This window comes from Narcine bancroftii, chromosome 9, assembly GCF_036971445.1.
Source record: "Narcine bancroftii isolate sNarBan1 chromosome 9, sNarBan1.hap1, whole genome shotgun sequence".
NCBI lineage: Eukaryota > Metazoa > Chordata > Chondrichthyes > Torpediniformes > Narcinidae > Narcine > Narcine bancroftii.
In genome coordinates, this window is record NC_091477.1 from 92174415 (window position 1) to 92187202 (window position 12788).

Genomic DNA, 12788 nt, shown 5'->3' on the forward strand with positions numbered 1-12788 from the left:
GTGAAGAAAACTGAATATAATCTTAGCTAGTTTACATGATGTTATGAATGGTAACTTATATTTGACATGTTTGCTTGAATTCATAGACTTAACCTGTAGATGTAGTGTATTTACCAGCTGCATCACCGTTCAGTCTCAAATGCTTCATATCCTTGAGCAAGTTGCTGCAGATCATAAATGTAAGCAGAAAATGCTGGAAATACTCAGCACCTTTGGAGATTTTAAAAAAAGAGTTAATGTTTCAGGTCAATTACTTTTTATTCACCTTGTATATGCTTGTTGTAGTACAGAGTTAGTATCAACTCCTTGGATGTGTTCCCTCAAGCTATCCTAGTTCTCCTTGCTGTTACTGCTGTTACATTCTTGAATTCAATGAGATATTCATCCATTCACTTTGGATTTCTCTCCTATTCAGTGTCTGTCGTTTAAAATATTTAGTTCTCATTTTTTTTCATTCTCATTACTTTGCATCTGCTAATATTTAAATATTATTTGCCCCGAGACTATTAAAAATGATCTAAAATACACTTTAAAATTATAGTAGCTCAAAAAGTAAAACAAATCAATTGATCTGGTTTAAACAATATTCATTAGTCATGCTTTTACTAAATAATATAACGAAATTGTAAATAAAATAAAATTTTATTAAGATGATTTATAAGGTGATTAATTCCATATAGCAAAATTTTATGTGTTCCCCCATAGATCTACACCTATTAATCTGCATCAATTTGCATTTCCCATATTCGAATAGTAAATATGCAGGAGTTTATTTTTGGCCCATGTATATATGATGTTGCTTGATCATGTGGTAAGCAAGTAAGATATGGAGCTTAGATGTAATGATTGATTAGTTGTTTGCTGTGAGAATACCATATAGCTTTTAACCAGCCCTCGTTCTGTATGCGTAAATTATTTAAAAAATTATCCTGATTTAAAAAAAAATACCATGTCAAGCTGTGTTGCTGCATAGTACAGGAACTGCTTCGACCAAGACCACACAAAACTGCAAAGTTGAAAATACAACCCCCAATTGAGTCCATCTACATTTCTTGCCACCTTGGAAAAACAGCCATTATTTTAAATAACTTATCCCACCCTGGCCTCACTCCTCTCCCTCCTCCTATCAGGAAGAATATTCACACAAATGAGATCTCTTAGCACTTATTCAAGGACAGTTTTTTTTTCTCTGTTATGCCAAACTCCTGATAAAAACTCATACTTGCAAGATAATGCTCTCTCTGCTCTATCATAATAGATATCTTTCTGTCACTCTGTACAGTTTTTATTGCTGTAATATGTATGGGTTGATTACCTGAATTTCACACAAAACAAACTTTCTCATTGAACTTAACCTATACAGTAGCACCAATAAAATATTACAAAACCAATATTGTTGCTAAGTACAATGATGGAAAGTTCTGTGTCTTTATTTAAAAATAAATGAGTTTCTGAAACATGCTTTGGAGTTCCTGATGCTAAAATATGAACACAACTTTAAATATGAAAAGTTAACCAAGGCTAGAACAATTTATATAATATCACACTAATGTGGTTAGTTGATTAAAACTATTGAAGAAATTAAAACCTTCCAAAGTAGAAATTGAAATTATAGATTGCTAACAGGTAAAAGTACAGCTGTTACATTGTAACAAAAAAGGAAATACAGCTCCCTCAGGCAAAGATACATGAAATGGATGATGTAAAAATAGGCTTAGTATGGTTGCATACATCATTTCTATCAATAGTTTGAAGTATTACAAATAACTATTGATGTAGTTTTATAGACTTTTTAATTTTTTTCTGTGTGTTTACTCATATCCAAATGAACTACTATGTAGTTGTCAATTTTTTATGCATGCTTATGTTAAACTCAATAAAAATATTTTAAAAGGAATGAATGATATAATGGATGATCCTAATAAACTAGTCAAATAAGATCCCAAGCTACGATGGCCAATTCCATTTTTAGCCAAATTGGTTAGTTAAGTTCCAGAATTGTCATAAAGAAAATAAATTAACAGCTCTACAGACCAGAGTATTCACAGCATTAACACATTTACATAACCATCATACTTTATGATTTTCCTACATTATTGTATTCACCAGTCTATGAGAAGCACACATTACATATGCCAACCTGTATTTTAAAAAAAATCTTTTATCGACTAATGTATTTTGCTAAATGGGGCTTTTGATTGTGGTGGAAGAGAAGTGCAGACCTGGCAATTAGGAATTGAGATAAACAATGGTTTTAAATCTACTTCTAACATTGCTTAAAGTAGAACAATTTTATATTCAAATATCATGTTTCATAAAATGTGTGTTACTTCTGAGCATCAAATCATTCAATGACGTTGATCTATTATGTTTCTTGGGATGTCGGGGGTCGCAAAGGCAGAATAAAACTTCACCTCCAGAAGAATTGTTCTGTTTACATAATTTGGAATCAAATTATTGTCACAAATGAGGACTCGATGTCAAGGGATTGATCACACATTGTTGGATTTTGGAGTTAGTTTCCAGATGCTGTGATTGTAATGCAATACACAACAGTGATGGAGAAACTCAGCAACTGACCAGCATCAACAGGAAGTAAAGCATAACTAACATTTTGGGCCTGAGCCCTTGATCAAGATATGAGCAGAAAGCAGACAGGTGTTTGTGTGCTGATTGCAAAATGTGTGTGCACATACACACAGCTTGGAGAGAACTGTGTGTATGAGGCATGGTTCTCCAGATGGGACAGTATGGAATGAAGTTACAAGGCTATATAGCATCATCTGTCAAATGGTTTCTTCTATAGGTGAATTGAAATGGGTCTATCATCTCTAGGAGGTGTGCTTTGATGTATTCCATCGCCAGTCGCTCAAAGTATTGCTTAATGGTGCAAGTGAGTACCACAGGCCTGTTATTGTTGCCCTCTTGGGTGGCATTCTTGAACTCTGCTAGAATGATGGACTGCTGCAGTGTGGTGATGAAGATGTCTGTGAAGACCTCTGTTAATTGGTCTACATAGTCCTTCAGTACCTGACCAGGTATGTTATCTGGTCCTGCTGCCTTGTGTGGGTACACCTTGAATTGAGTTCTCCTATCCTCGGCAATTGCTATGTAGGGTCCCATTTATTAGGAGTATACAGAGCTTTGTTTGGCATCATCCTGTTCTTCTTATCAAACCATTCAGTCTGTCCAGAAGGGAGGCATTATTGTCGTTAACTAGCAAGAATGACATGATCCATTATTGAATTGATCTCTTGCCACATGCACCTCATGTTGTGGGTATTGCACAGCTGTCTTTGGTCATCTGTGGTCTTCAGCAATTTTAAGGACAGGATGTAATGACATCACAATATGCTTACATTAAAGATGAGGAAATTACAAACTCATCTTGCAATTGCATTTTCTCACCAAAAAGAAACACTTTGTACTGCTGCATGATGAGGTGATATTTGAATCTGCTTGCAGTTTTAGACTTAGTGCAGTATAAGAGGTATGGTATTAAGGTGGATAGAGAATTGGTTGATGGACAGGAAGCAAAGAGTAGCTATAAATGGGTTCTTTTCGGAATGGCAACCAGTGACTAGTGGGGTACTGCAGGGCTCTGTGCTGGGGCCACAGTGGTTTACAATATATATGTCTACGACTTAAATGTGGGAATAGATATCAATATCTCAAAATTTGCAGACAACACAAAGTTAGGTAGCAGAGATGGCTGTATTGAGGATGCTAGGAGGGTGCAGAGTGATTTGGACAAGTTAGGCGAGTGGGCCAAGACGTGGCAGATGCAATATCATGTGGATAAATGTAAGGTTATCCACTTTGGAGAGAAGAACAGGAAAGAGGACTATTATCTAAATGGTATCTGTTTAGGAAAAGAGGATATGCAGAGAGACTTGGGTGTTGCTGTGCATCAGTCTTTGAAAGTGGGCATGCAGGTCCAGCAGGCGGTGAGGAAGGTGAATGCTATGTTGGCATTCATAACAAGAAGATTTGAGTACAGGAGTACTGAGATCCTGCTACAGCTGTACAGGGCCTTGGTGAGACTACATCTGGATTACTGCATGCAGTTTTGGCCTCCTTGTCTGAGGAAGGACATCCTCACCATGGAGAGGGAGCAGAGAAGATTCACTAGACTGATGGCAGGGATGGAAGGACTTGCATAAGAAGAAAGGTTGGATGGACTAGGCTTGTATTCTCTAGAATTTAGAAGATTGAGGAGGGATTTTATAGAAACATAAAATTCTTAAGGGTTTAGACAGACTAGATGCAGGTAGGTTGCTTCCAATGCTGGGATGCAGGACTGAGATGGGGAAAAAAATTCTTCTCTCAGAGGGTGGTGGATCTATGGAATTCTTTGCCACAGGAAGTAGTTGAGGGTGGTTCTTTGTCAATATTTAAGAGTAGGTTAGATTTGGCCCTTGTGGATAAGGGGATCAAGGGTTATGGGGAGAAGGCAGGAACCGGGTACTGATCAGCCATAATCATATTCAACGGCAGTATGGGCTTTAAGGGCCAAATGGCCTACTCCTGCATCTATTTTTCTATGTTTCAGTAAATAAGAGCCTATCAACTTCAGCTGCCACCCCCATACCACAATAGCAACTACTACCCCTCCAATCCCATTGTTCCACTATGCCCAATCACCTGATCCTTTTTTGAAATTTTTATTTAAAAAATTTTATAGTGAGGGGAATAATTTCTCTTTTATTCCAATTTATAATTTACATATTGAACCTAATGGCTCTGTCAAATAAATCAAAACATTATCAGCAAATAAATTGACTTTATATTCCTCTTGATTAACTTTAAATCCTTTAATATCAGTATCAGATCAAATCAATACTTGCAGAATTCTATCGCTAGAATAATCAAAGTTGGCGATAGTGGACATCCTTGTCTATACTAGATCTAGTTAGCTGGAATTATGCTGATACCTTCCCATCTGTTAAAACTTTAGCTTTTGGCTCCATCCCAATTTTTAAATGTCTGACCCAATTGTAACTTTCGGACAGCTTGAATAAAAAGTCCCATTCTTGTCTTATCAAATACTTTTTCCTAATCTAAATCCACTGCTGCACTTAAATCTCCTCTCTTTTGTTCCAAATGTATTATACCAACTAGTCTAGTTATATATCTGTAGACTGTCTCTTCTTTACAAACCATATTTATCAACTTTGGTAAAATTTTTGTCAGTCTATTAGCTAAAATGTTTGCAATTATCTTATAATTTTTCATTTAATGAAATAAGTCTATATGACAATGGTTTTAAAAGATCTCTGTCTTTATTTAGTATTAGCATTATTATTGCAGTTTAAAAAGATTCTGCAAGAGTGTGAGTTTCTGCCTCCTGGTCTATTAACTCCGTAATGGGAGGAATAAACAAAACCTTAAATTCTTTATAAAATTCAGACAGCAAACCATCCTCTCTAAGATTTATTGCTTTGTAAAGAGCTCATTGCCTCCCTTACCTCCATTGGGGTGAAGTGGGTAGCCAGCTTCACTTGCTCTTGCAAACATAACCTTGACAAACATCTTTGTGACAAAAAGCCTTCTACTTTGTTATCATATCTCTGAGACTCTGATTGATATAACAGAATAAAATTGCTCAAAAGCTTCATTAATTTCTTGAGGTTTATATGTAGTCACATTTGACTCCATCTTAATTGCATTAATAATTCTTGAAATCTATTCTGGTTTCAACTACCAAGCGAGGACCTTATGGGCCTCCTCACCTAACTCATAATATATCTGCTTAGTTCTCATTATTGCTTTCTCTGTTCTATATGTAATGTATTACACTGAAGTTTCTTATTAATAAGCTCTCATTTTCCCTCAGAAGTCTATCTTTGCAGATTTTTTTCTAAACATGTTATCTTTCTCCATTTGATCTACCTCTTTCATGTTATTCTTCTTAATTTTAAAAATATAACATAATTTGTACTCTTAAATATGCTTTCATCGCATCACATAAAATAAATTTATTATTAACCAAATTAGAATTAGTCTCAAAAGATTTGAATCTGCCTTCTAGCAAAATCACAAAAATTCAGCCTTTTTAATAACATTGAGTAAAATAGATTCTTCTCTATTTGACATTGAAACTCACTAACAAAGTGGAATGATTTGATAAAAGTCTTGCTTTACAGTCAACATGGTTAATTCTACCTTTGAGATATGCTGATATTAAAAATAAATCCTTGAAAAAGAATCATGTCTATTTGAATAAAAAGAGTAATCTCTCTCTCTCTCTCTTTCTTGGGTGGATTCTTCTCCATATGGCTATTCAATTCAAGTCTTTCATTAATATTAAGGTGGCTTTTGCTGCCCTTATCCTTGTTATTATTCTAGTTGATCTATCTAAAACTGGGTCTAAACAAAGATTAAAATGACCACCTATTAATACATCCTGATGTACTTCTGCCAAAGTGAGAAATGTTTCTTGTATAAATTTTTCATCATCCATGTTCAGCATATATATGTTCAAAACTGTGGGGGAAAAAATTGACAATGTAAGATAACATACCCTCCTGCAGTGTCAATTACTACATTCTGGATTTTAACTTGAAGGGTCTTCTATATCTAGATTGCCACTCCCCTTGCTTTTGAATTGAATGAAAAAGCTGTGACATACCCCACCTAATATCTTTTTAATTTCTGATGCTCTGTTTCAATTAAATGAGTCTCTTGTTTAAAAAAAATCTTTTTACTCTCATGTTTTTTAATATATATCAGTATTATTTTCCTCTTCACGTGTACATTTAGCTAAAATGCTCAGTATATTACTAATTGATATTGAATTCATATCTACTGATATTTCCATTTCACCTCTCTCCTTGCACTTACTTGACAATTTGCATCAGATCCTACCTTATCTCCTCTATCAGAACCACTCATTAACTCTTCCTACTTAGTGGGTTTCAAATCTCCCCTCTAATTTCCACTGTAACTCACCACCCTCCCACATTTCCTCCCTCCTCCTCTCTCCTATCTCCTGGCCCTGTCCATCTTATTTGTTTTCTGTGTCCCCTCTGTATTTGTGCAGCTCACAAGAGAAAGGTCTTTTCTTGTTGATGGCTAATTCTGTATCTTCTTTGACTTCTATCCAATGACCAAATGGTTAAGTGGTGCTCCATGAAAAAACTGATTAAAGTATCTCTGCAGACACCAATAAATTTTGAACCTATCTATTCTGTATTTCCAATCAATATCTATGTTGTTCATTAGAGTTTTAATTCAGAACTAATTCTTCCAGTGATTTCTCTTTTTTATTAGAACTCAGCTAAGAAGGATTGAAAAAAGTTAAATATTTTATAAAGCAATTAGCGTCATATTGTCTTCACATCTTGATATGGTGGAACTGTGGTTACTTCTATTTTAAATAATTTGTGTAGCTTCTGGTCATTTTATGCTTAACTCAATGAAATATATCATCAAATAAGTACTTATTTTTGTCCACATTTCCAATTACTTGATGTAATTGTTGACATGCAAGACTAAGAATAAAATAAACTTTCAAAGCCAGTTAAATGATGATGTACCCATTGTGTTTTTGGAAAACAAGAGACTGTTGGAGGGACATAATGAATCAAGCAGCATCTATGAAGGCAAAGGGATGGTTTGTGTCTCAGATCATGACCCTGCATTGGAACTCTAAACATCAACCAACTCTTCGCCTCCACAGATGCTTCTTGACCCAGCAGTGTTTTGTTTACACTCTTGACTGGATTTTGTAATCTGCATGATCTTATACTCTGAAAATATAGACTATTCAAAAATAGACATGAAAATTACAAAATACATATTGAATTGGGAACACAATTAAATGAGAACGTGAGGTATTAATTTAGCCCATCATGCTTTGATCAGCATACATTTGCAGTGGTCGGCAGTGAAGCATACCTCTCTCATCTAATAATTATGATGGGTGAGATTAACATTGTTAACAACTCTCAGTTTCATGCCTTTTAGCATTAATGGGTGGCTAAGCTTAAGATAGCAAATGCAGGACCAAGGAACCTCAGCAGGTGAGTACAGCATATGTTTTTTGAAATAGCGGTTGTGTCATTCATCGGCTTTGGCTTTTTATGAGTGAATTTCTTGTGATTGATTTCAATTTTGTATCTTTAAAAGAATGACAGTGCAAAACTCAGTGATGATATTCATTCTCTCAGGGCACTGAATCTGCAAGTGCTGACAAGCTACAGGCGATTTCACCCCCCGCCCCCCATCCCTTACTGGGATATTCGCGTTGTGCTAAGAAAACAGAATGAAATTTGGGTAGGGTGCCTAATCAACTACTGCTTCCCTGCTGCCAGTCTTCCACCATTAAAAACACTGGAGATAAGCCCTGTAAATGTGAAAATAAGCAGAAGATATTAAATATCAGGAACTCAACTGATCTGCTCACACAAAAATGGAAAATCAATTGCTTTTTAGCTCCAGTGAAGTAGTGTTCACTTGGGATTAATTGGATTGTCACTGAATACAGTCATGGAGTTTGTAATGTGCAATTAAACCATTCCCATTCATCTGGTGCAGTCAGCACACTTGTTCATTGCATTAGTTTGTTTGCATACTTGTTGCATTTATCCATATTTAATCACTAGATTAAATATAACTAGGTACAAATATCCTGAGTAGGTAAAAGTAAAACATGAAAGTCTGCAGACACCATGATTTGAAAAAAAACCCACAATGCTGGAGCCATCACTCCATCCTCCTGCTTGCTGGTGTGTCCTTTCCCCCCCCCCCCCCTTATCCACCTATTACCTCCTACCTGTAATCCTCACCCTGCCCCACCTTTCCACCATTTTATTCAGGCACCTACCTACATTTTGCTTAAACATTGAAGAAGGGTTCAAGTCTGAAACATTAGTTTTGCATCTTTATCTTGCGTACTAGTTGTTATGGACAATGTCCACATCTTTACATATCCCCACCTACTTCTCTCATTGTTCAATATACTATACCCTTTATAGTCTCCTACCAAATGATTCTTTCAGTCAGGTTTCTTACTTAACATTATTGTTCACATCTTGGAAATCTTGGCTGCAAATCTTGTACCTATATCTCACGCCTAGAAAACACTGCTCCCTATTCACCCATTCCAGTCACATATGACAAGGATACTCAATGATGTATTTCACATGGAGAAGAAAAGCTGGTAAATCCAGCAGTCATTCACCAGAGGGAGACATGCAAAACTGTTTCTAATTCGAGGAGTAGAGAGTGCTCAATTGCAATGGCCACTGCAGAACCCTGCTGCAATAGTAATCCAGCAAACAATCTTTTAAAGAGATTACTAGGATGGAGGCCGTAACTCTAGGGAAGCAGCACTAATTCTAAGTAGAAGGAACTTGCTGCTTATATCAAGGTGGCTCAGTTATTTCCACTCTTTCGCAACTCTGGGCTGGTTGGCTGAAAGGAAAAATAAAACAATTTACTGCCAGCCCCCACTAACCTGGTAGAACGTTAAACCAGATATTTCTTGCTCATTGTCATCCTCCTGTTGTTGCTGATTTGGGCATGTCATTTTTTTTTTAGGTCACTCAAATTGTTGGTAGTCAGTTATGGGTAGATATCCTATTCATCCATGAACAGATAAAAGGAAAGCCTGTTCAAAAATTAAAGAAATTCTCCTTTATTCAGGAACAGAAACAATTCTTATGTTATACTATTGATAGAATGAAACCATTCACACCCAGTGCATTTTAAACTCTACTGGAACAAAGAAAACGAAGTGTGATGTAACCGCATTGCAGTGCACAAATACTGTTCTGTGCGCAGCCATTTGCACGCAACTGGTAAACGCATTCATGTACACAAATGTTCCTACATACCCCATGACTTCCACATAAATGGAAAAAAAATCATAATATATCAATGTATAATCCATAAATTTAATCTAGCAATTGAAATAAAATGTAACATTTAAAATTAATGATAAAATCAGTATTTGAGCAGGATGCAAGAGAAGAGCTGAAGCAGCTTATTTATGATGTGTCACTGCATTCTATTTATCTTTGTTTGTCCTAGTCATAAGTCTATCATCACAAATGATGGTGTGAAGATATCATGCAGTTCTTCATCTGCCTTCTGAAATTAATTAGGATTTTATAAACCAAGCAAATTGTATCCCACTGCAATTATTAGTCTTTGTAACTATGTTATCAAATTAATAAATGAAGTTCAAACACCAAAGGGGATTTTTCATGTTTGTAAATAGCATTTGATACGACAAGCAATATGGAATAAAAATTCAAGCCTGTAGCACAGGCTTTCAGTGCACTATGTGTCCCTGCTCATGTATAATTTGGATAACGACACTCAAACATGGTTTGTAGTCTTTGTAATATCAAGCCAGAATGTGTTGCAAAATGTCAGCTGTTTTGTGCAAAACAGCTTGTATTTATTCTCCTTGAGGGCTGGAAAATTCAGGATTCCCCAGTGAATGCAGAAACCCCCAAATGTGTTGGGTAAGTTCCATTGGTAATTTTCTGGCTGCATTTTGCTACTGCATAATTGATGAGATCTCCTCTTGGAGCCTGTGTTGAGTAAGACCCAGTGTCAAGATATGTGAGCTCATTCCTTTGAGAGAGCAAGATGTACAAAGAAAAATGCTAAGAAAAGTTGCTTATTTTTAACTCATTACATTCATTCATGTATTTAATTACAGTACATTTCCAATTATCCGAAAACCCACATAACCGAAAATCTCTGTTGTCTGGGGGGGAAAAAAAACATTTTGGCGGCAATAATACATAACAATTTGAAAAATAAATTCATCCAACGTGATCATGTGGGGCTCAGTCGCGCTATTCGTGCCAGTTTGGTAAAAATAAAGCTCAGAACCATCTGGGAAGACAGAAGCTGAAAAGCTGGATGCAGTCTCAGAGAAGCCAACTGGAATCTCAAGTTATCAGTGAGCGAATAGAGGAAGTCAACTGGTCAGGCAGCACATGGAGAGATTGTCCTCATTTCAGGTCAACTCCCTCCCTTCTCTTTTTCCATTTCTTCTTTACCCTCCACTGTGTCACAGTATTTGGTTCTAGAGATGGTTTCAGAACAAATCTAATCAAGAGGCATTAGGGTAACTGTGGGGAGGGGCATCAGACTGGGGGAGTGGTGGTGGCAGTGACTGACCTTGGGAGTTGCAGCATCAGACCCATGGGGGTGTGGCGGTGGCAGTAGCAGTGTCGGACTGGGGTGTGATGGAGACAGTGTCAGACCATGTGGGTGGGGGACCAAAATAACATTTTTGAGGTGGTATGGTCCACAGATTCATCCCCCCCCCCCCACCCATGATGCTGACCCTACTTTGTTCACTGCAGTCCTAGTGTCATCAAGGAGAGTGGCCTCCTGGGCAGGAGTGGGTACCTCAGCCTCCTGGGCAGGTTCAGTAACAGCTGTAGGGAGATGGTGGGAATTGGCGATGGCAGTGGGGAGGTGTCGGGGATCAGTGATGGCAGATACAAGTATTCTGCTAATGCCACCAGGCTGCTTAAGACCATTTCTCAATTATCTGAAAAAATGCAGTTAATTGATAATACATCCGGTCCCAAGCATTTTGGATAATCAGAAACTTAATGTATTTTTTAAAAATTGTTTTTAGGTGAATATTTTAAAATGTTAATGATCTTACAATTTTCTATTGATTTTTAGTATTTCTGAATGCGCTGAATATCAAGGGCAACAAAATATGTTTTACTCAATGACAAATCCAAGGTCACATGTTTGCCAGTTATCATCTGACATCTCCACTAAAACAGTATCTGGGATTTGCAGATACTGAAGGATCTGTTCCCAATGTGATTTAATGCCTCAAGATTAAAGAGAAGGTAGAAAAAATAATGAGGAAATCGAACATTTATTTGTGGCATTTAGATTACAATATTGTGGTCATCAGATTCCAGTTGGCTTCTCTGAGACTGCATCCAGCTTTTCAGTTTCTGTCTTCCCAGATGGTTCTGAGCTTTATTTTTACCAAACTGGCACGAACAGCGCGACTGAGCCCCACATGATCACGTTGGATGAATTTATTTTTCAAATTGTTATGTATTATGGACTATAGATTGCAAAATGTTTGTACTTCTATTTTAATTTGAGGATTAGAATAATTATCTTTCAAAGAATCTCAAAGATTTAACGGTTACATTAAAAACAATGCACTGAAGATTCTCTATAATAGAGAGTGGAATGATTGCCTCAAAATGTATTAAGGAAACTCTAGAAGCAACATTCTGCTGCACAGAGTTAATAATTCTGATTAAAAATAGGAAGTCAACTAACTGGAGAAATAAATAGCACTGTCAATATTGTGGCCTATTGAATTTTCCTTCTTTATTAAAGTCTTCCAGTGCTTCTGGTGATCATCGCTTCATACATTGGGGTGGTTTTTTTTGTATCACATGATAATGCTGTCCCATAGCTTTCACCTTTGGATTTAATAAGTCATCTGATAATTGCCTGAGATCTTCTGTTTGTTATATCATCAGTTGTATTGTTGACAATTCTCTAGTGTGTCTCCCAAGTTCTTACAGGTTGTAATGGTGCATAATGGGTTTGGACTCTAGAGAGTAATATCGTATGACACTGTTTTTCTGAGGAGCATGTCCTTTGCAATTTCTATCGGTCAGTTCACCAAAGAAATTGAATTCTGTCCTCTCTACCCTATTGGAAATATTAAGAAAGAGTAGGATCAACATGAGAACACATGAAACAGGAGCAGGATTGGGCCAATTGGTCACTGAAGCATGCTTCACCACTCAATAAAATATGAGGTGATCTAA

General features: G+C 36.5%; 1 long non-coding RNA gene across 2 annotated transcripts in view; it reads right to left on the bottom strand.

Moving 5' to 3' along the window:
• Window positions 1–5302: 5302 nt before the first annotated feature.
• Window positions 5303–12788, bottom strand: part of LOC138743028 (uncharacterized) — a 66344-nt gene continuing 58858 nt past the window's right edge. For both annotated transcript variants that reach the window (XR_011344607.1, XR_011344606.1), the window contains 2 exons: window positions 9461–9613; window positions 5303–6486 (listed from right to left, as the gene is read on the bottom strand). This is a non-coding gene — a long non-coding RNA (uncharacterized lncRNA). The remainder of the gene's footprint in view (window positions 6487–9460; window positions 9614–12788) is intronic.